Consider the following 24,584-nt stretch of genomic DNA (forward strand, 5'->3'; position numbering starts at 1 on the left):
CTGCAACAACAACAACAACAGCAATAATAATAATAATAATAATAATAATAATAATAATAATAATAATAATAATAATAATAATAATAATACCAATACTACTACTACTACTAATAATAATAATAATAAAAATAATAATAACAAAATAATAATAATAATCGTTTAGTTTTCGTTAGATTAGATAAGGTTAGGTTAGGATAGAGTTAGGTTAGGTATTGTTATGTTAGATTAGGTCAGATTCCAGTTAGGTTAGGTTAGGTCAGGTTAGTTTAGGTTAGGTTAGATTATTTTAGGTCAGGTAAGATTAGGTTAGGTCAGGTCAGGTTAGGTTAGGTCAAATCAGGTCAGGTTAGGTCAGGACACACTAAAACCAAAGTACACAACACAATCAACACAGATGACCGCCTGAGAGAGAGAGAGCCACTCGGTATAGTGTTACTGTCAGCGATAAATAAACACACAACACATCAGACCGTATTACTGAAGCCTCCTACGTGTGGACTAACTCACCTGTGTAATAGTTCACCAGGTCATGTAGCGCCAAGGTCTCGTAATTCTGGACTTAAGATCAAACCTAAACGACTCACTTAAGCTTAAACACCGAGATTCAAAATGATTCTAAAATTACACCGAGACTCTACCTGTTAAGAAAGAATTGACCTTAGCCAGAATCATGGGGCATAGTTAAAGTCATTAGCATTCAATATGGCGTGAAGATTACACTGTGACTACATCTTCAGTGGAGACGTTCACTTAACACTAACTACGGGTAATAGTTGAGGTATCTATAGTTCAACAAAATGGCATGAGAATTGGGCTGAGACTCTACCATAACCAGATACATTCACTTCACACCAGAAAATAATGGCAAGACGTGTTAATGGATGTCACTTTGGGTAATATTTGACCTTTCGTGACCTTGAATGTGAGGTCACGGTAATTAAACTTTCATCACATTATATAAGATAGTTCCCTGTGATCTAATATAAAGTTTCATCTACAAACGGTTCATTAATTCCTGAAATCATTACACGAAACAGAGATACAAATACTAATATTGGGTCCCTCGATCACTGACGTCATTAATTGTCAGATAGCCAATTAACGCTATGCTACTCCTAATTAGGCAGGTGTGTTTGGTCTGTCATGCATAGAGGGGCGTGTCCAAGGTGACTTCCCCCCCCCCCTCCCCCCCCACCCCACTCTCACCGTCTCAAACACAGGCGTCAGAGGTTGATCACTCACCTGTTGCCAGTGGGTGGGTCAGGAAGAGTGGTTGGGTGATGGGTGAGCGGTGGGTGGTGAGCGGTGGGTGGTGAGCGGGGTGATGGGCGTGGAGAAAAAGTGTCCCAGTGTTTACTTTACCTTTTGTTTACATCGTCACACCTGTCTTCAATCAGCTGATGTTTGTTTATTTACTTGACCACAAGCTGCCTCAGTTACTGCGGCTACTACACGGTGTTGTTGACGCTGGTGCTGTTACTGCTGTTCTCTCTGTCGCTGTTACTCGCTGTTATAGTCACCCCACACCGCTGTACTTGCTGCTACACCCCGCACACCCTGCTGTTCTTCGCTACACCCTGCTGTTCCTCACTACACCCTGCTGTTCCTCACTACACCCTGCTGCTTCTTATAACTAACATCAAATTATCTTGCTGTGTGTTGCTGTTGCTTGAGATAGTCTTGTCTCTACCGCTTCTCCCTGCTGCTTGGTTAGGGCGACAGAGTTGCTGTAGAACTGTTGGCCAAATATCTACAACACTGGAAGACACTACAACTGTTACAGCAAGACTGGCACCAGGTGTTGGCACTGTTATGGCTTGAGTGCCTAACTTTTATCCTCTTAGATGAACCTTCAACTTTCCTTTTTCTTAATTCAAGTGTTTATAAGTTATTAATATAACTTATTTTACCCATAAACTTATACTTGTTTATAATTTTTTTTACGAGTTGCTGGGTTATATCGCCTACACGAGCCATAGAGTTTATTCTGCTGATACACTCATTACAGGTGTTTTAGCCATTACAGGTGTTTGGGTTTCTCTCACACCTGTTCATACCTGTTTAATCAGTGTATATAATTGTTTCTTCTGTCTTGGTTTAATATCGGTTTTCGAGTTTTAATAACATGGTTTTAGAAGGTTTAAACTGTAACTCTAATTGACCAAGTTCCCGTCTGGTTTAAGTAATCGTCATACAGCTGGTACAAGTAGTGAGAAGTTGTCACACAGTAACACTCACAGCACACCAGACACACGTACCAAGATGTAACACAAAGTTACTTACGTCACACACAAGTCACTGGTAACACAACGTAACACAAGATCATTGAGGTGTTACAACAAGTCACTCATAACGGAGCTGCAGCAAGGTTAGGGTAAGTAACAGGTAACGGAACAATTTGGAGAGGTTAGTGGGCGTGGGGGGGTAGTGCACATGTAAGGAAGACGTTACAATGAGTGTGTGTTAGTCACTTCTGGTAGTAACGCTGTGTTACAGGGGTATCATCAGGGCTATCTACAGCTCTTGTCTGTTACCAATACAAACAGTATCAATGTATAACTTTTCCTCGTGTTATGGTCAACATCTATCTGAGACAGGTGTGTGTGTACAGGTGTAGACAGGAAGCCACAGGTAGCCTCAGCCGCAGCGTCCACAAGTGTGCCGGGAGGCGTGTGGGGCGCGTGGCGGGCTGTAGAGGGCGCGGAGGCGTGTGGAGGCTGCCGCGACTCCTGGACCACTAGCGGAGAGAACATCCCGGCCGCTGCTTCCTGGTACCTGGTGCTGTCCCGCGCACACCCGGCCAGCCCGGTCCAGCCTCTGGCCAGCCCGCTCCAGCCCATGGAAAGCCCGGTCCAGCCCATGGAAAGCCCGGTCCAGCCCCTGGCCAGCCCGGTCCAGCCTCTGGCCAGCCCGGTCCAGCCCATGGAAAGCCCGGTCCGGCCCCTGGCCAGCCCGGTCCAGCCTCTGGTCAGCCCGGTCCAGCCCATGGAAAGCCCGGTCCATCCCCTGGCCAGCCCGGTCCAGCCTCTGGCCAGCCCGGTCCAGCCCATGGAAAGCCAGTCCATCCCCTGGTCCAGCCCAGTCCAGCCCAGGAAAGCCCGGTCCAGCCCCTGGCCAGCCCAGTCCAGCCCATGGAAAGCCCGGTCCAGCCCCTGGCCAGCCTGGTCCCAGCCCCGGTGTTACTGGTCCACAAATAAGTTAGGTTAGGTTAAGATAGTTCAGGTCAGGTAATATACAGTACACTAGTTTACCTCTCTCGTGTTGTCCCTGGTGACAGTAAAACATGTTGCTGTTGTGTGTGTGTGTGTGTGTGTGTGTGTGTGTGTGTGTCCTGGCCTTATTATGGCGAGGTACTCTCTCTCTTCTATGTATGTATGTATGTATGTATGTATGTATGTATATGTATGTATGTATGTATGTATGTATGTATGTATATGTATATGTATGTATGTATGTATGTATGTATGTATGTATGTATGTACCCATCATCACCAAGAGCATGTTGTGAAGAAGGACATAGAGAGAGAAAGACGAAAATAACAAAAAGAGAATACACAGGACCGATAAATGTGGAGAAGGAGAAACAAACTAACACAATAACGAGGTGATAAAGAAGGGCATGAGAGAGACAGGGATAATAAAAGAGATATATGCACAGGTTTGTCTGTCTGTCTGTTAGTTTATCTATCTACGTATTAATTTGTCAGGGGGAAATAAGTCGGGAACAAATCGGGAAAATAAGCCAGGGGAATTAAATCGGGGAAATACAGCAAGTAGGGAAATTAATTCATGGAAATATGTCGGGAACAAGTCGGGGAAAATAATTCAGGGAAATAAGTCGGGAACAAATCGGGGAAAATAATTCAGGGAAATAAGTCGGTAACAAGTTGGGTAAAATAGTTCAGGGAAATAAGTCGGGAACAAGTCGGGGAAAATAATTCAGGGATATAAGTCGGGAACAAGTCAGGGAAATTCATCTCCTTTGAATACTGACCGGAGAGTAGAAGGAAAAAAGTCTCTCAACATCTCAATAAAAGTCGGGAAGAGACCAAGAGAGACAACCACTTTTAACAGTCTCTACCTCGTCTCTCTCTCTCTCATCCTTATAAGAGATACTTACGAATTATCTCAAAATTATCTCAAAAGGTCTCTCTCTCTCTCTCTCTCTTTCTCTCTCCCTTCTCCTGTGAATTATCTCAAAATGTCTCTCTCTCTCATACGAAGGAGAGAGAGAGAGAGAGAGAGAGAGAGAGAGAGAGAGAGAGAGAGAGAGAGAGAGAGAGAGAGAGAGAGAGAGAGAGAGAGAGAGAGAGAGAGAGAGAGAGAGAAAGAGAGAGAGAGACTTTTAAGTAATTGACCAAAAAAGACAGAGGTTAAAAAAACAAACGTTATCTCATTGTCTCTCGGTAAACAGGAGAATGTCTCTAGGGTGAAAACTATCTCCCAAAACTCTTTCTGGTGGCCGCATTTTGTTGTTGTTGTTGTTGTTTACGTAATTTTTAACTGTGTGTGGGAGGGAGGGAGGGAAGGAAGGAAGGAAGAAAGAAGGAAGGAACTACCTCCTCCTAAATTTCTTCCATTTCCTTACTATTGGATTCCTTCCTTCCTTCCTTCCTTTCTTCCTTCATTCCTTCCTTCTCTAATTTTCTTTCATTCCTTCTTCCTCTACAAAAAGGGAAGGACGTTAGTAAATAAGGAAGGAAGAAACGAAAACAAGAATGGATGAATGAATGAAAGAGACGAAAGAATGAATGAAGGAAGGAAGGAAGGAAGGAAGGAAGGATAAGAGAGGAGTGAGTTAAGGTATTCCACTGACCACCTCCTTCATGTTGTTACCTTATAAAGATATGTCTTATATTGAGCTACACCGAGGAACAATGCTCTCTGAGGGGCTGCTGAACTTGAAAATGCTCTCTGAGGGGCTGCTGAACTTGAAAATGCTCTCTGAGGGGCCGCTGAACTTGAAAATGCTCTCTGAAGGGCTGCTGAACTTGAAAATGCTCTCTGAGAGGCCGCTGAACTTGAAAATGCTCTCTGAGGGGCCGCTGAACTTGAAAATGCTCTCTGAGGGGCCGCTGAACTTGAAAAATGCTCTCGAGGGGCCGCTGAACTGACGAAAATGCTCTCTCTGAGGGCCGCTGAACTTGAAAATGCTCTCTGAGGGACCGCTGAACTTGAAACGCTCTGAGGCGCTGAACTGAAAATAAAATGCTCTCTGAGGGGCCGCTGAACTTGAAAATGCTCTCTGAGGGGCCGCTGAACTTGAAAATGCTCTCTGAGGGGCCGCTGAACTTGAAAATGCTCTCTGAGGGGCCGCTGAACTTGAAAATGCTCTCTGAGTGGCCAGATAATAAAAGTTAAAGTGCTCGCTGACTGGCCAGTGAATTTTCGTGAAATTGTACTCTGAGTGGCCGGTGAGTGACGCAAGGACCCTCACAGAGGAACTCGTGGATTATTAAGACATAAATAAAATCAAATAAAAAACACAAAAATATAAATTAAAATAAATCGGACTAAAGGAAACAATTAATTTACGAACATATTTGATGAGAAATAAATATACCAACTTATTTTATCGACCTAAAACAAGTAACAGTTAATAAATACATTGAAAATAAACTAAAATAAACTACACTAGAAAAAATAAACCGAATAATTGATCCAAAATTTAGAGAAACCCAAACTATATAGTACTAATACAACAACGATATACACAAAAATAAACATAAATTAAATAAACAAAATCTACAGAAAAAATAAATCACACTGAAGGTAAAGGATTTATTAAGACTTTGGGAAATATTGTAGAGAAAACATTAAGTTGTTGAGGTGAGGAAACCGGAAGTCTCTCTCTCTCTCTCTCTCTCTCTCACCAGTAAGTCATCACAATATAATGTTTGTCTTGTTAGCACCAAGAGGGGAAAGGAGGAGGTGGTGGTAGGGAGGGAAAGGGGGAGGGGGTGGTAAGGAGGAAAGGGGGAGGGGTTGGTGGGGAGGGAAAGGGGAGAGGTTGGTAGGAGGCAAGGAGGGAGGGTGGTAGGAGGGAAGGGATATGGGGGTGGTGTGGAGGGAAAGAGGGAGGAGAGTGGTAGGGAGGGAAGGGGGAAGGGGTGGTAGAGACGAAAGGAGGGGTAGATAAGGTGGGAAAACAAAATAATAAGTTGCCTATGAATTAAAAAAAGATCCCTGAGTGGCTAAACTACTTAAAAAAGCTCTCTGAGTGGCCAAACAATCAAAAAAAGCTCTCTGAGTGGCCAATAAAAGTTGTAAACATTATCATCCGAACACGTGTAATATTCTTGACTTTACTGTACTGTAATATATAACCCCCACACACAGGTACAGTTTCAGCGAGTACAGATAAATCTCCATAACAATAGTGGCTGTAGTGTAATACTTTCCTGTAATTCCTGTATCGCTCGGCCTGTATTCCCCGGTCTGCTATGTATCTCTTATTCATTATACTCTTTGTTATTCTTACTATCTCCCATTCTCTCTCTTTGTCTCGCGTGTTTTCTGTTTTTCATTATCTCTTTTTTATTGTTTATTTATCTCTTTGTTTTGTCTGTCTGTCTCTTTGTCTGTCTGTCTGTCTGTCTCTTTGTCTGTCTGTCTGTCTCTCTGTCTGTCTGTCTGTCTCTTTGTCTGTCTATCTGTCTGTCTATCTATCTGTCTGTCTGTCTGTCTAGCAAAAATCACATTTTATTCACTTAACAAACTTTTAACAAACTTTCGCAAAAAAATTAATAAAAAATTAAAAAATTATTAAAATAAATCATAAAACGAAATACAATACGTAGTTGAATAATAATACAAATACAAAACAATACAGTCGAAAAATATTAATAAATCATACATCAAAATACAGTATATAGGAGAATATACTTAATTACATATAAATACAATACAAAATATAACTACAAAAAAATAAATGAAAAACATATAAAAAATATTACAGTAAATTTATAACCCAGGCAATATTTCAGGATTATTGTTACAAGCTATTAAAAAAATGACAATATTAACACGCATATAGCTGCATATATAATGAGGTATATAGAGCACCTAAAGGAAGATTTACATATATACAGAGATATAATTATTCCATTTAAAAGATAATAATATATGTTGGTATATATTTGGAGGGTCGATGGTGTGTGTGTGTGTGTGTATGTGTGTGTGTATTAACGATGGTGTGTGTGTGTGTGTGTGTGTGTGTGTGTAAATAATAATAATAATAATAATAATAATAATAATAATAATAATAATAATAATAATAATAATAATAAAAGGTTTATTGAAAAAGTTTGCTGCCCGAAGGCTGAAAATATATATTGGACGACATAAATGACTTATTACATATATTGGTGGTTTAACAAAAGCCTTCATTAGAGAAAGGTGAAGGAACATACAGTGAACATACAGATGGTGTTACGAGGGGCCTGATATGGTGTAATAATTCCCTCACAGATGGTGTTACGAGGGGCCTGATGATGTAGTAATTCCCATATTCAAAAAGGGAGACAGAGCATCAGCGTTAAATTACCGGCCGATCAGTTTGACGTCAGTAGTGGGGAAATTTCTTGAATCAATTATAGCAGATAACATCCGATCGCATTTAGAGAAAAGCTAATTAATCTACGACTCTCAACAAGGGTTTACAAAGGGAAAATCTTGTCTAACAAATCTGCTGACGTTTTTTAGGAAAGTCTTCGAGGTTGTAGATAATGACTAAAATTACGATGTTATTTACTTAGACTTTAGCAAAGCATTTGACAGAGTACCGCATCAGACGCTTCTGAGAAAAATTAAGGCTCATGGTATCGAGGGGAAAGTTTTATATTGGGTAAAATCATGGCTCACCGATAGAACGCAGAGGGTCAGCGTAGATGGTGTTAAATCTGAGTGGGGTCGTGTAACCAGTGGGGTTCCCCAGGGGTCAGTACTAGGCCTACTCTTGTTCATAATCTACATAAACGATCTATATACTGGGATCAGCAGTGACATAAGCAAGTTTGCGGATGACACCAAAATAGGGCGGCAAATTAATTCAGGGCAGGATGCAAATGCATTACAGGAGGATCTAAATAAACTGCAGGGGTGGTCAGAAAAATGGCATATGAAATTCACCACCAGCAAGTGCAGCGTACTTAATATTGGAAGAACAAATACTTATAATGTATACAGCCTTAACAACATCAACCTAGAGAAGTCGACTTGTGAAAGAGACCAAGGGGTACTTGTAAGCCCGGACCTACGGCCTAGAAAACAGTGCGTTAATGTTCGAAATAAGGCAAACAGAGTATTGGGTTTTATATCTAGAAGTGTAAGTAACAAGAGTGTAGAGGTCTTATTGCAACTATATCTTGCGCTAGTCAGGCCGCATCTCGATTATGCGGTTCAGTTCTGGTGCCCCTATTATAGAATGGATATAAATTCACTAGAGTCGGTGCAGCGAAGAATGACAAAAATGATTCTGGGACTTAGAAACCTTCCATATCAGGATAGGTTAAAGAAACTTAACTTGCATTCCCTAGAAAGACGAAGAGTGCGGGGAGATATGATAGAAGTATTTAAGTGGGTGAAAGGAATCAATAAAGGGGATATAGATAAAGTTCTTATAATATCCGAGCAGGATAGGACTCGGAGCAACGGATTCAAGTTGGATAAGTTTAGGTTTAGGAGGGAGATAGGAAGAAACTGGTTCACAAATAGGGTGGTGGACAAGTGGAACAAGCTTAGCAACTTTGTATTAAGTGCGGGAACTCTGGAAAGTTTCAAAAGGAGGCTAGATAGATTCATGGATGATAGAGAGTGGTAGTAACTCTCGACAGGAGCTGCCATGCACAGGCCAACCGGCCTATTGCAGACTCCTTATTTTCTTATGTTCTTATGTTCGCGCAGTCCGCCACTACAACAAAATTCAGCCCATAAGAGCCCGCACCGATAGATATAAGAACAGCACCATCCCATCTATTGTTAAAATAATAAACAACTCCTGATTTATGTACTGTACAGCCCTGTAAATGTATTCAATGCATATTATATCATTATGTCTAAATCAAATGTAAGTGTATATTTTCAGCCACCGGCTGCAACTCTATTAATAAACCGTGTATTATTATTATTATTTATTATTATTACACACATTACAACCTATGAACCATAGCAATACACCTCACACACACACACCTGTAACCTAATTAAGTAAACACCTGACTCTTTTAATTCTTACTCAATACCCTCAACGCCAGAACTGGAGATTGATAGAAAATTTTTTCCCTCTCTTGTCTAAATTAACCTCGTCGCTGGAGATATGTCAATATATTTCTCAGTCATAGAAATATTGGCCAGAGATTTGAATTAATATTTCTTATAGTTAGGGAAATGTTTGATGGCTGGAGAGTTGTATATATATTTCTCAATGATGGAAATACCTAACAGATATTTACAGAGATATTTCCCATTGTCTCTGAAGTACTTTGCCGTAGATAGGGAAATATATGTTTCACTGATAATGGCATATTTTTACCTGTTCCTATAAATTAACTATTACCTTGACAGCTTCACCACGGCACCTCCCAGATAATGGTGAGCGTCATGGCGGCTGCTGGTGCTGGCTCGTGAATTTCTTCTGCATAACTGAGTCTTGGTGTAATTTGCATAATATGGAGGTGCAATTTTGGGCTGTGGTGGTGATCAGTGTGTAGTGAGGTGTGTAGCGGAGGTGTGTAGTGGTGGTGATTGGTGTGGTGGTGGTGATGGTGTGGTAGATGATGGTAGATGGTGGTAGTGGTGGTAGACGGTGGTAGTGGTAGTAGTGGTGGTGTAGTTGGCGATGGTGTGGTAGATGATGATAGATGGTGGTAGTGGTGGTAGGTGGTGGTAGGTGGTGGTAGTGGTGGTAGTGGTGGTAGTGGTGGTAGTGGTGGTAGATGGTGGTAGATGGTGGTAGTGTTGGTCGTAATGATGGTGAAGTTGGTTAGTTTCTTAATCTCTGGTAGATGGTGGTGGGTGAGGTGAGTAGAGGTCATGATGGTGAAGTTGGTTAGTTTCTTGGAAATCTCCTGCCCATTGCTCCTCCCAACTCCTCCTCTCCCCTACTCTTCTGTCACACACGATAGGGTGAGGAGGAGAGGGTGGAAGGAGAAGGGGCAGGAGAGAGGTGGCAGGGAGGGGAGAGAGAAGAGAAGGGAGGGGAGGGAGGGAGGGAGGAGGAGGGAGGGGGGATAGACAGACAGGTGAGCTAATTAACAAGGTATACAATAAAGGTGTGTTGAAAATATTTCTGCAGGTGGGTGACTCCACTTACTCCAGGCAGCTTGTCCATATTATTGTCATCTCAGTGTGACGGGGGGGTAGTTAATTATGACAGTATGTAAATAATCTTCTTCTTCAATATATATTTTATCCACACACACAACGCACACACACACACACACACACACACACACACACACACACACACACACAAAACAAACATAAACAGCCATAACACCATTAATGAAAAAACGTATCGTGTTCAGAACAAGAGAAGCAATGGAACAATATTATTGGCGGTTAGGGAAGACCACTAGTGCCGGAGAGGCTCCTGGATTGGCTGAAACTGACCCTGGGGGAGGGGGAGGTAGAGGGGGGAGGGGAGAGAGGAGAGAGGGGGAATGGAGAGAGGACGAGAAGAGAAATAAGGAGGGGGAGGAGAAGGGATGGGGGAGGGGAGGAGAAGGGAGGGGAGGGAGAGAAGGAGGGGGGAGAAGGGAGGGGGAGGGGGGGGAGAAGGGAGGGGAGGGGAGGAGAAGGGAGGGGAGGGAGAGGGAGGGGAAGGAGGAGAGGGAGGGGAAGGAGGAGAGGGGAGGGGGAGGGAGGAGAGGGAGGGAGAAAGAGTCAAGAGAAGGGAGACTGGGAAGGGTTGAGACAAGGAAAGGAAGGGGGAGAAAGGAAAGGGCAGGTGAGAGAGAGAGAGAGAGAGAGATTACCACCTTTCACCCTAATTAACCCCCAGGACCAGGTATATTACGTCACATTCTTTACTCACCTTCACCACCAAAATATCTCAACCCGGGAAAGTTTTTTTGACGAGGTATTTAATTTTTTTTCTCTGAGTGAGATGATTAAACGGAAAGAAGCTATTGAGGGTGTGTAGGTGTAGTGTAGGCGAGGGTGTGTAGGGGTAGATGTAGTGTAGGTGTAGGTGAAGGTGTGTGGGTGTAGTGTAGGTGAAGGTGTGTGGGTGTAGTGTAGATGAGGGTGTGTAGGTGTAGTGCAGTGTAGGTGTAGTGTAGGTGTAGTGCAGTGTGGGTGAGGGTGTGTAGGTGTAGTGTAGTGGTGTAGTGTAGGTGGGGGACTACCACCACCACCACCACCACACCACACACACCACCACCACGCCACCACCACCACCACCACCACCACCTCACCACCGCCACCACCACCACCTACCGCCACCACCACCGCTGCCACCACCACTACCACAATACCACCACCACCCACCACCACCACCACCACCGCACCACCACCACCACTGCCACCACCACCACCACCACCACCACCACCACCACCACCACCACCACCACCACCACCACCACCACCACCACCACCCACTGATGTAAATTGGCAAACTTTACAACAGATGAACTTAACATAAGGAACATCTCTCCCCAATTACCTGGAAGCCATTGGGACAGTGCCAAAGGGTGCCAGGAAGTGCCATGGGTCTGCGGTGACAGTAGGTGACATGCGTTAATCACTTATCTATCAGAATGACAATTGGGGAGAGTCGAACAACCTCGTTAGTGAATGACAGAGACTAGTTACTGGTAGTTATTGATGGTGAGGGGGGTCAGTCTGTCTGTTTGTCTGTCTGTCTGTCTGTTAGTCTGTCTGTCTATCTGTCTTTCTGCTGTCTATCTATCTAACAGGGGGTCAGTTGGGGAACTTTCTGTCTGTCTGACTTTCTGTCTTTCAACAATTCGAGAGAGAGAGAGAGAGAGAGAGAGAGAGAGAGAGAGATCACAACAGGGTCAGAACGTCATTGGCTGGAGATCAGTTTTCAATAATTAGCTCCGGTATGTATGTATGTATGTATGTATGTATGTATGTATGTATGTATGTATGTATGTATGGTCCTGTCGTAATTTACCCAGACATTTGCTCATCTACAAACCTCCAGGACTCGCCAATCGCTTCCTTTAATTCCACAGTTCAATTGCTAGTTGGAGGACCTGCTATTGGCCGGCACGTAATTATCGATGATCGTGAGGGGCTGTACGAGCGGGGGGGAGGAGGGAGGGGGCATGTTTTGTGGGAGATGGAAGATTGAAAATATCTGGTGGGGGGAGTTGGTGGGGGGTGGAGGGGGGAGTTGGTGGGGGGTGGAGGGGGAGTTGGTGGGGTGGAGGGGGAAAGGTGGGGGTGGAGGGGGAGTTGGTGGGGGTGGAGGGGAGTTGGTGGGGGTGGAGGGGGAGTTGGTGGGGGGTGTAGACCTAATGAGGATATGCGATGGTGGTGGTAGTGGTGGTTGTTTGGGTGGTAATTGTAGTGGTGGTAGTAGTAGTTGTTGTTTGGGTGGTTGATGGTAGTGGTGGTTGTTTGGGTGGTTGATTGTGGTAGTGGTGGTTGTTTGGGTGGTTGGTGGTGGTAGTGGTGGTTGTCTGGGTGGTTGGTTGGTAGTAGTAGTTGTTTGGGTGGTTGGTGGTAGTAGTGGTTATTGTTGTGGTAATAGTTGTAAGAAGAGAGAGAGAGAGAGAGAGAGAGAGAGAGAGAGTATGGAAGAAAGAGTAAAAGAAAGAAAGAAAGACAGCAGGAGAAAAAAAAAGAAGAGAGAAGAGAGAAAAAGAGAGATTATTTCGCATCATATCCTTTAACTATATATTTTCAACTCAGACGATTGACCCTGAGTTCACCCTGGTTGATGAATCATGTCTCTCTCTCTCTATCTTTCTTTCTATCATACAATTATTACCACAACCATAATCGACGTGTATGATACATTGACCTTCCATCCTTTTTTACTCATGTATGTATGTATGTATGTATGTATGTATGTATGTATGTATGTATGTATGTATGTATATTTGGATGAAAGTATGTGTATGTATGTATGTATCTATCCTTATCTACGTAATCATGACTCCAACAAAACACACACACACACATACACACAGGAAAAAAATATCGTTTTACGTATAATAACTATGTATATGTGTATATGTATGTATGTAAAGTATACGTGTATGTGTATTTATGTGTGTAAAGGAAGAGAGTTACCCAACTGTAAACTAACTAACAATAACAGTGACCTCCCTCTATGGCACTACCAGGTGAACTTACATTATTATATCACCTGGGCTGGACTCATTAGTGCAGGTGAGTACATAAAAAAAATGAATGTATGGTGGAAGACTATGGTAGGGAGGGGAGACTATGGTAGGTGGTGGAGACACAACATGAAAGAACTGTTTGAAATATGGAGACTCTCTCTCTCTCTCTCTCTCTCTCTCTCTCTCTCTCTCTCACATCTTCCTCTCAACTTCCGTAAACTTTCACTCAGCCAGATATTCTAAAGTAGCTTAACGAGGGGAAAAGTCAGTGAAAGTTTATAGAGGAAATATTGAATACTTTCACCTTCACAAGAGCCAAGACGAAGTAAATGAAAGTGGTAATAGAAAGTTTGGGTGTAAGGTTAAGGTTAGGTTAGGTTAGTTAAGGTTAGGTTAGGTTAGGTTAGGCTAGGTTAGGTTAGGTTAGATAAGGTTAATTTAGGTTAGATTAGGTTACATATATACTTACACACATACATACATATACACTAAGACACACATACATTCATACCTACACAGATACACCTTTTAAAAATTCTCCTCGGAAAAATAAACAAGACATCACTCCATTTCTTTTACCTGTAGAAGGGGGAGGCTGTGTGGCCCGTCTACCTGAGTCATTAAGGTTGATGAGAGTACCTGCCTGCCTCTTACTTACCTGTGTAATCAGATAGTCTCTGTCCCTCTCTCTCTCTCTTTCTCCTCCTCCTTTGTTACCTGTCATTCTTCTCTCCTCTCCCTCTTCTCAATCTCTCCTAGCCCCTCTCTCTCTCTATCTTGCCCTTTCTTCTTCCTTCCTTCCTCCCCTCCCTCTACATCTTCCATTATACCTTATTATCACCTTCCTTCTCCCCTCACCCTTTCTTCTTCCTTCTTCCTTCTCTCCTTCTTCACACTTCCACCTCATTTTTCCTCTTTCTTCTTTCTTCCTTCCTTCCTGATTCACAAGTCAGATGACGAGGATTAGGGAGAGAGAGAGAGAGAGAGAGAGAGAGAGAGAGAGAGAGAGAGAGAGAGAGAGAGATCCCAACCAAACCACTCCAACAAGAAACACGCACCTGTTAATAGCCACCAAGACCATTAACACCTGGGTACAGATAGCCCAATGGCAGCAATGGGTATGACGTCATAAAGATGGGCATGACGTCATAAAGATGGGCGTGACGTCATAAGAGGGCCTGGTAAAGACGTCATTAGGAGAGGGTGAATTAAGTTTATGTTAGCTTAAGAGAAGAAGAGTGTGAAGGCAGGTGTGATGAAGAGGGTGATAAGAGGAGGAGGAGGAAGAGAGGGGAAGAAGAAGAACAACAACAGGAGAATCAGGAAGACAAAGAGGAGGAAGACGAAGAAGAGGAAGAGGAGGAATAGGAAAAAGATCAGGAGGAGGGTGAAAAAAAGAGGAAGAGGAGCAGGAGAGGATAAAGACAGAAAAGAAAGACAAGAAAAACAACTACAACAAAAAGTAGCAGACGAAGAAAGAAAAAAGAAACAAACAAACAAAAAAGAAAGAAAAGAAGAAAGAAAGAAAGTAAGAAAGTAAGAAAGAAAGAAAGTAAAAGAAAGAAAGAAAGAAAGTAAGAAAGAAAGAAAACAAGAAAGAAAGAAGCAAATAATAAACATAAAACACAACAATAAAAGTATTACTGACTTCCCCACACTGGCTGATGGAGACATTGAACCACACACCTGCAGTCCCCTGGGTCGATCCCCCCTCCTCTCAGTGTGTGTGTGTGTGTGTGTGTGTGTGTGTGTGTGTGTCATCAACTTAACACACACACGCACAGCTCCGCTAATGGTTTTCAGATGATGAATTTCTCGGTAGTTTTCTAACTTTTCTTCCAGACTCGTGACCTCACCTCACTTCACCTCACTTCACCTCACCTCACCTCACTTCACCACCACCTCACCTCCTCATCTACCTCACCTCACCACCACCCCCACCTCACTCCACCACCACTCACCTCACCTCACCTCACCACCTCACCCCACCTCACTTCACCTCACCTCACCTCACCTCAACTCACCTCACCTCACCACCTCACCTCACCCCACCTCACCACCACCTCACCTCACCACCTCCCTCACCTCACCACCACCTCACCCCACCTCACTCACCACCACCACCTCACCTCACCTCACCTCACCACCACCCCACCTCACTTCACCTCACCTCACCTCACCTCACCTCAACTCACCTCACCCCCCTCACCATCATTTAAGACAGTAAGGATTGTTTAGACTCAGTGAAGTATATGGAAAATAATAAATAAATCTCGGGGTAATATAGTGTTACAGGTAGCCACAATGTGTTCTTTATGACCAGGTAGATTAAAGGTTACCACTAATGAACTGCTCCTGTTGGTCTACCTGTCCATTAATGTACTAATTGGTTCTTTTTGTCATTTTTAGTTTTGTGTGTGTGTGTGTGTAGGTACTGTACGTGGATATGTGAACCCATATGCTTACAGGTACGAGAGAAAAACAACACAACACACACACACACACACACACACACACACACACACACACACACACACACACACACACACACACACACAATATAAACACGGCCACATATACCCTTAGCTGGTGGCCGAGTTTGCAGAGGAGTTTTTCTTGAGTGAACGTCTGAATAAATATGAGCACAGTGAAGACCTCAGGCTCCTATATCCGGCAATATTTCTACTGCGAGGTAACAGTAGGTAACAGTCGCACTTGATCAACTCCAGGTAGAGAGTTACAGGTATGGCTACAGGTTACAGGCACTGCTACAGGTTAAAGGCACAGCTACAGGATACAGGTAAGGTTACAGGATACAGTTAGTGCTATAGGTTAAAGGCACAGCTACAGGATACAGGTAGAATTACAGGTATGGTTACAGGGTACAGTTACAGGGTACAGGTGCAAACACACACACACACACACACACACACACACACACACACACACACACACACACACACACACACACACACCTGTGACGTCAGATATGCACAACAGGATCACCATAAAGAAAAAATCTCGAAACGATGACCTGAGAGGAGGTACTAGGAGGTGGAGGGTACTAGGAGGGGTGGAGGGTACTAGGAGGGGTGGGGTACTAGAGGTGGAGGGTACTAGGAGGGTAGAGGTACAAATAGGAGGGTGGAGGGTACTAGGAGGGGGGAGGGACTAGGAGGGGTGGAGGGTACTAGAGGGGTGGAGGTACTAGGGAGGGTGGAGGGTACTAGGAGGGGGGAGGGTACTAGAGGGGTGGTGGGTACTAGGAGGGGTAGAACTAGGGGGGAGGCGGAGGGGAGGGTACTAGGGAGGGTGGTGGGGTACTAGGGAGGGGTGGAGGGTACTAGGAGGGTGGTGGGTACTAGGAGGGGTAGGAGGTACTAGGAGGGGTGGAGGGTACTAGGAGGGGTGGAGGTACTAGAGGGGTGGAGGGTACTAGGAGGTGGAGGTCGAGGTACAGGAGGTGGAGGGTACAGGAGGGTGGAGGTACTAGGAGGGGTGGAGGTACTAGGAGGTGGGGGTAGAGGGTGAGGTACTAGGAGGGTGGAGGGTACTAGGAGGGTGGAGGGTACCAGGAGGGTGGGGGCAGGAGGTGGAGGTACTAGGAGGTGTGGAGGGTACTAGGAGGGGTGGAGGGGTACTAGGAGGGGTGGAGGGTACTAGGAGGGTGGAGGGTAGGAGGTGGAGGGTACTAGAGGGGTGGAGGGTACTAGGAGGGGTGGTGGGTACTAGGAGGGGTGGTGGGTACTAGGAGGGGTGGAGGGTACTAGGAGGGGTGGGAGGGTACTAGGAGGGTGGAGGGTACTAGGAGGGGTGGAGGGTACTAGGGAGGGGTGGAGGGTACTAGGAGGGGTAGAGGGTACTAGGAAGGGAATAGGTGGGGTACTAGGAGGGGACAATCGGTCAAACTCTATATCCCAGGAATAAAACAACAAAACAAAGAAAACAAAACAGCAGGGTGGTTTGGGTCGAGTCGTGAGGCAGAAAAATGACGTGATTCTGGTCGAGTTTGTTAGTTTAGAGACTATGGTGACACAGCTAAGGGGGGGGAGGGGGGGAGGGGGAGGGGAGGGGGGGGAGAGGGGGGGAGAGGTGAGGGAGGGAGGGAGGAAGAGAAGGAGGTTGAAAGGGAGGACAGGAAGGGAAGGGAAGAAGGAAGGAAGGAAATAAGGGAGGGAGGGAAGGAATGAGTGAGGAAAAGAGGAAGGGAAAGGAAGGGAAAGGAGAGAATGAAGGATGGAGAGAGAGACAGAGAACGGAAAGAAGGAATGAAAGAATGAAGAAAGGAGGGCTCTGAGGATAAGTCAGCCACGGCGGGTATTAAACGCGAAGGAGGGAAGAGGAAGGGAAGAGAGAGGAGATAGAAGGGTGAGAATAAACGTGGAGGAGGAGGAGGAGGATGAAAGGAGAAAGAGGAGGAAGAGCAGGAGGAAGAAGAGTAGGAGGAGGAGGTAACAAATGGAATGATGAGAGAGAGAGAGAGAGAGAGAGAGAGAGAGAGAGAGAGAGAGAGAGAGAGAGAGAGAGACCATCCCCCACAACACAACACATCTACAATTTCACTCTCTCTATCGACCTTCATTTGTTTTGATGTGACGTCACGAGGATAAACGCAAACCACGTTCCGTTTCCTTACAGGTTAATTAATGCACACCAAACCCAATACACTACGGCAACTTTTACACATCTTCCCGTATTTTCTGTTTTACATCTCACTTAAGGTCATAACCTCGATACTGTCAACACGTGGGAGTTATATTGTACCTGGTGATAAAGATGTTTGTTTATGACTGCCAGGTAATTCCTTTTCTTACCTGTGGACAAGTTTATTAAGTCATGTAAGTAAAAGTTACAGGTGATAGTGTACAGTGTGTGTGTGTGTGTGTGTGTGTGGGAAAACTTTACGTTGATTACATTGTGTGTGTGTGTGTGTGTGTGTGTGTGTGTGTGTGAGAGAGAGAGAGAGAGAGAGAGAGAGAGAGAGAGAGAGCCTACATGCCTTTGATGAACGTGAGCGTGTGAAAGAATGTTGGTATGAACGCCTGGGGAAAAGTGATGGAAGGGTAAAGGATGGGGAGGGAAGGGTGAGAGGGGGTGAGAGGGGTGAGAGGGTGAGAGGGGGTGAGGAACAGGTAAGACTAATACACAGGAGAGTGTGAAAGGCTTTCTAAGGAGAGCCGAAGAGGAGAGAGTTGCTGCTTTCACGAAGAGTGTGAAAGGGGGTGAGAGGGTGAGGCCGATGAAAGGGAAGGAGGGAGAGGAGAGGGAGAGAGAGAGAAAGCCACTATCATCAGTCTTTAAAACCTCTCTCTCTCTCTCTCATGTCAAGATCATATATAAGAGACCCGTCATAGTTCATAGAGACAGATAGACAGACATACAGACAAAGAGAGACAGACAGACAGAAAGACAAAAAGAACAAACAAAGCAAAGACAGAAAAAAAAAGACAGGTAGACAGACAGATAACAGAGAGAAAAGAAAAAAAAAGAAAGAAAGAAAGACAGACAGGCAGGCAGACAGACAGACAGACAGACAAATAGGCAGACAGAAAAATAAAAATACAGGTAGACAGAAAGACTAACGTTCAAATATATATTCAACACACACACACACACACACACACACACACACACACACACACACAACACAACACACACACACACACACACACACACACACACACACACACACACAAAGTTTCATAAAATATATCATTGATGGAAATTTAAAAGCTGTTTAACTTCACAATTTCTGGGAGGAGAGAGGAGGGAGGGAGGAAGGTGATGAAGGAGAGAGAGGGAGGGAGGGAGGTGATGAAGGAGGTAGGAGGAGGGAGGAGGAGGGAGGAAGGGAGGAGAGAGAGAGGGAAGGATAAAGGAGATGGAACAGATGGGAGAAGAGGTGAAGGAGAAGAAAGGAGAGTTAGGAAAGAGAGAGAGAGAGAGAGAGATATCACCTGAATAATCTCAAAATAACAAAACATACTGAAGCAATGGGAGGAGAAATTATTACCTAGAGAGATAATTTGGGAAAGTTTCTATAGGAGGGGGAGATAGGAAGAGAAAATTGACGGGAGATAATTTCTGGGGAGAATTTAAACGAGAACCAGTGAGAGAATTAGGAGAATTTTGAGGTGGGATAACTTTACGGGGAGAATATACGGAGGAAGAGTACAGGGGAGAAGAATTTAGAGGTGGGAATTTAGTAGGGAGTTATGCAATTCTGGGTGAGTGCAGCGGGTGTCGTAACTATCGGCTTCTGTTGGGTGACAAACGATGGTATTGCACCCCGGGTTGGGGGGAGGGGGAGGGGGGTAGGAGGGTGAGCTTGGGGAGGGAGGGACGCAGAGGGAGGGGATGAGCTTAGGTGGGAGGAACGGGGAAGGGAGAGAAGGAATGTGGGAGGGAGGGAGGAGGTAGGTGGGGGGTGGGGGAGGGAGGAGGATGAGAGGATCCTCCCCTCACTTAACCATTACAGATACAAAAAAAACTGTACCCAAAACTACAGGTACAGTACAAGTTCACGTATAAATTACAGGTACAGTAATTATCAGCAGGTAACTGTCTCATAAACACGATAAATTCTGGTTAAGTTTTTACAATGTATCGATTCATTCCAGTGTTTTCGTTCGCTTCGGTTTATATATAACGGTTCTTTCATTCGGATATATATATTTTTTAATTAACTTCGGTTAGTTAGTAGCTGTATCTTATCGTCGATCTGTTTCAGTACATTTCGGGTTCGTTTCAGTTCGTTGTTGTTCGTTCACCTTTGTCATTTCTGAAAGGACATTGGATACTTTGAATGGTGGTGGCGGTGGTAGACCTATGGAACAGTCTACCAGCACAAGCCATGGTGGTGGTGGTAGACCTATGGAACAGCCTAACAGCAAGCCATGGTGGTGGTGGTGGTATGGTGGTGGTGGTAGACCTATGGAACAGTCTACCAGCACAAGCCAGTGGTGGTGGTGAATGAACAGTCACCAGCAAGCCATGGTGGTGGTGGGTGGTAGACCTATGGAACAGTCTACCAGCACAAGCCATGGTGGTGGTGGTAGACCTATGGAACAGTCTACCAGCACAAGCCATGGTGGTGGTGGTGGTGGTAGTGACAACAGTGGTGGTAGACCTATGGAACAGTCTACCAGCAAGCCATGGTGGTGGTGGTAGACCATGAACATCATGCACGCATGGTGGTGGTGGTAGACCTATGGAACAGTCTACCAGCACAAGCCATGGTGGTGGTGGTGGTGGACCTATGGACAGTCTACCAGCACAAGCCATGGTGGTGGTGGTAGACCCAGGAACAGTCTACCAGCACAAGCCTGGTGGTGGTAGTGGTGGTGGTGGTAGACCCATGGAACAGTCTACAGCACAAGCCATGGTGGTGGTGTAACCCATGGAACAGTCTAACAGCACAAGCTGGTGGTGGTGGTGGTGGTGGATGGTGGCGGTGGTAGACCTATGGAACAGTCACCAGCCCATGGTGGTGGTGGTGGTGGTAGACCTATGGGTGGTGGTGGTGGGACCTATGAACAGTCTACCAGCACAAGCCATGGTGGTGTGGTGGTGGTGGTGGTGGTGGTGGTGGACCATGAACAGCTCACCAGCACAAGCCATGGTGGTGGTGGTGGTGGTGGTGGTGGTGGTAGACTATGGACAGCTCCACACAAGCCATGGTGGTGGTGGTGGTAGACCCAGCACAGGTCTACTGCACGCCGTGGTGGTGGTGGTACAGTAGACCTATGGAACAGTCTAACAGCATGCAAGCCATGGTGGTGGTGGTAACATGAAAGCCTAACAGCGCTCCATGGTAGTGGTGATAGACCCATGGGAACAGAACAGCAAGCCCTGAAAACATCAACAGTACTGGTCAAAATAGCCTCTAACAGGACCACCAAGAACAATGGAGGATTCAAAACAGGCTATCGCCCTCACTCTGGCCACCTCTAGATAAGGTGGCCACTAGGCAAATTAGGTACATTACTTAGATTACACCAATGCAATCCTAGATCACTAATACTCCCTTACACTTGGCCACCACATCACAGGCTGGCCACCAGCTCATAGCCTGGCCACCTCACTCACAGCCTGGCCACCCCACCTCACAGCCTGGCCACCCCACCCTCCAGCCTGGCCACCCCACCAAAAGCCTGGCCACACACCACCCACAGCCTGGCCACCACCAACAGCCTGGCCACCCCACCCACACAGCCTGGCCACCCCACCACAGCCTGGCCACCCCACCTCACAGCCTGGCCACCTCCCCACCCACAACCCAGCCACCCCACCCAACAGCCTGGCCACCACCTCACAGCCTGGCCACCTGCCTCACAGCCTGGCCACTTCACCACAGCCTGGCCACCACCACAGCCTGGCCACCCCACCCACACAGCCCCACACCCCACCCAACAGCCCACACCACCACAGCCCACACCACCCTGGCACCACACCTCACAGCCTGGCCACCCCACCACACCCACCCCACCCAACAGCCTGGCCACCCCACACCACACAGCCCACACCACCCACACCTCACCCCACCCCACACCTCACCCCACAGCCCACACCCCACCCAACAGCCCACACCCACCCCAACAGCCCACACCACCTCACAGCCCACACCACCTCACAGCCTGGCCACCTCACCTCACACCAACACCCCAATCTGCCAAACCGCCACCCCACCCCACAGCCTGGCCACCCCACCCAACAGCCTGGCCACCTCACCCACAGCCTGGCCACCCCACCACAGCCCAGCCACCCCACCCACAGCCCCACCCCACCTCACAGCCCCACCACCCAACAGCCCCACCCCACCTCACAGCTCACACCACCCACAGCCCACACCACCTCACAGCCCCACCCCACCTCACAGTCACACCACCACAGCCTGGCCACCCTGCCTCACAGCCTGGCCACCTCACCTAACAGCCTGGCCACCCGCCTCACAGCCTGGCCACCCCACCCAACAGCTGGCCACCCCATCTCACAGCCTCCACCCCATCTCACAGCCTGGCCACACCTGCCTCCCAGCACGTTCTACTCTGCAGTAAAACTCAAGATGGACGCAATTTCACATCTGGACTCAAATGTACCTCTACTCTCTACCTCTTCTTCTGCATTCTGTCTGTCAATCTTTCTGTCTCTATCTGTCTTCATATGCTTTTCTCTGTCTGTGTCACACCTAGACGGAAGACCGGCCTGTCTGTTTCGCTGTGAATTATGTAAATGGCGAGATAACGAATAAACAAGCGATAACGAATAAAATGCCGAGATAATGAATCAATAATGCAGATAACGAATAAATGCCGAGATAACGAATAAATGGAGAGATAACGAATAAAATGGCGATAACGAATAAAACACGAGATAACGAATAAAATGCCGAGATAACGAATAAATGGGATAATAAAATGCCAGATAACGAATAAATGCCGAGATAACGAATAAATGCGAGATAACGAATAAATGCGATAAAGATGACGATGTAGGATAGATTATTATTATGTTGTTTATGTCTATCTATCTATACTGTATATGTATGTATATGACAATTTATCTAACCTAACCTACTCTTTTCACACACACACACACACACACACACACACACACACAGTCTTAGGTATAAATAAGGTACATAAGCGCCCCCAGACATGATCCTGGGCCGTGCTGGTGAGAGGGGGGGATATCCTACACAAAAATAAATTATGAATGACGTGTGTGTGTGTGTGTGTGTGTGTGTGTGTTTCGTCGACTTCAAGCACTTGGTTCTTTAATATCTAATCTATCTATCTATCTATCTATCTATCAGGAGAAGTGATACGACGTACGTGAGTCGGGATTACAATGTCAGATTAATTCGTCAATTTAATTAACCAACGAGTAAATGGGTGACTCAAGCTCCAAAATTATTTCCAATCGGCAACCCTTCTGTAATATTTCCACCCCTGTAATATATCCACCCCCTGTGATATTTCCACACCCCATAATATATCCACCCCCTGTGACATTTTCACCCCCCCTGTGACATTTCCACCCCCTGTAATATATCCACCCACTGTAACCTCCTGTGATATTTCCACACACGACATCTCCACCCGTGATATCTCTACCCCCTGTGTGAACTTTTGCTCATGCTGTTTAAAGTTCCCACGGTCATGGTTTTATTCCCACGGTCATGGTTTTATTCCCACGGTCATGGTTTTATTCCCACGCTCACGGTTTTATTCCCACGATCAAATTTGCAGTTTTTATGGTAACATCCGTCTCCCTCCCTTGAGTCTGTGTCAATATTGTGTCCTAGAGGGGAGGAGGGAGGGAGGAGAGAGAGAGAGAGACTACCAAGTATAGGAGTAATGAGAGAGAAAAGCTCTCTCTCTCTCTCACCTCATCACTGCTCCACACACCACCGGGCCATCGGCTCCACACCACCAGACCGTCAGCTCCACACACCACCAGACCGTCAGCTCCACACCACCAGACCGTAGCTCCACACACCACCAGACCGTCGGCTCCACACACCACCAGACCGTCAGCTCCACACACCACCAGACCGTCAGCTCTCCACACACCACCAGACCGTCGGCTCCACACACCACCAGACCGTCAGCTCCCACACACCACCAGACCGTCAGCTCCACACCACCAGACCGTCAGCTCCACACCACCAGACCGTCAGCTCACACACCACCAGACCATCGGCTCCACACACCACCAGACTGTCGGCTCCACACACCACCAGACCGTCAGCTCCACACACCACCAGACTGTCAGCTCCACACACCACCAGACTGTCAGCTCCACACACCACCAGACCGTCAGCTCCACACACCACCAGGTACAACATAATTCATCACTCAGCTCCCCGCGGTATGCAAATGAGGTCTTGTTATAATTACTTTTTTTCATTTAAAAAGACAAAAAACTAATATATCACCTATGAGAGATATTACCTGGCGTTAATTACCACAAAACACCTTTAATTAATTACTATTAATTTTCATGTTAATTATCTCTTTGTAGTTGTTATTATTATGATTTATTGTTTATTTTATTAATTACTATTTTCTATTTACTTTCAATTCTCGTTTATTTCTTTTGTTTATCTTATTCAATTATTCCTTATAATAATTATTAATATTTTTAGTCTAAATTATTCCAAAAACTGAAATTATCTTCTGGTTAATATTATTCCTATCTTTATCAATATTCTTCACTATTATTAAATCTTTCTTTAATTTCTCTTTATATCCTTTTCTCTCC

The 24,584-nt window shown here is 45.6% G+C and overlaps 1 protein-coding gene across 2 annotated transcripts in view; it reads right to left on the reverse strand.

Annotated features, from left to right (window-relative positions):
- Positions 1–24,584, reverse strand: part of LOC121856497 (histamine H1 receptor-like) — a 262,478-nt gene that overhangs the window by 100,554 nt on the left and 137,340 nt on the right. The window contains exon 1 of one of the 2 annotated variants that reach the window (XM_042352089.1): positions 1,363–2,724. The exons of the other annotated variant lie outside the window; for it this stretch is intronic. The gene's annotated coding sequence lies outside the window, so the exon portion shown is untranslated. Of the gene's footprint in view, positions 1–1,362; positions 2,725–24,584 lie in introns of those variants that run through there. 2 annotated transcript variants of the gene reach the window in all.

This window comes from Homarus americanus, unplaced genomic scaffold (genome assembly GCF_018991925.1).
Source record: "Homarus americanus isolate GMGI-L3 unplaced genomic scaffold, GMGI_Hamer_2.0 scaffold51458, whole genome shotgun sequence".
Taxonomy (NCBI): Eukaryota; Metazoa; Arthropoda; class Malacostraca; order Decapoda; family Nephropidae; genus Homarus; species Homarus americanus.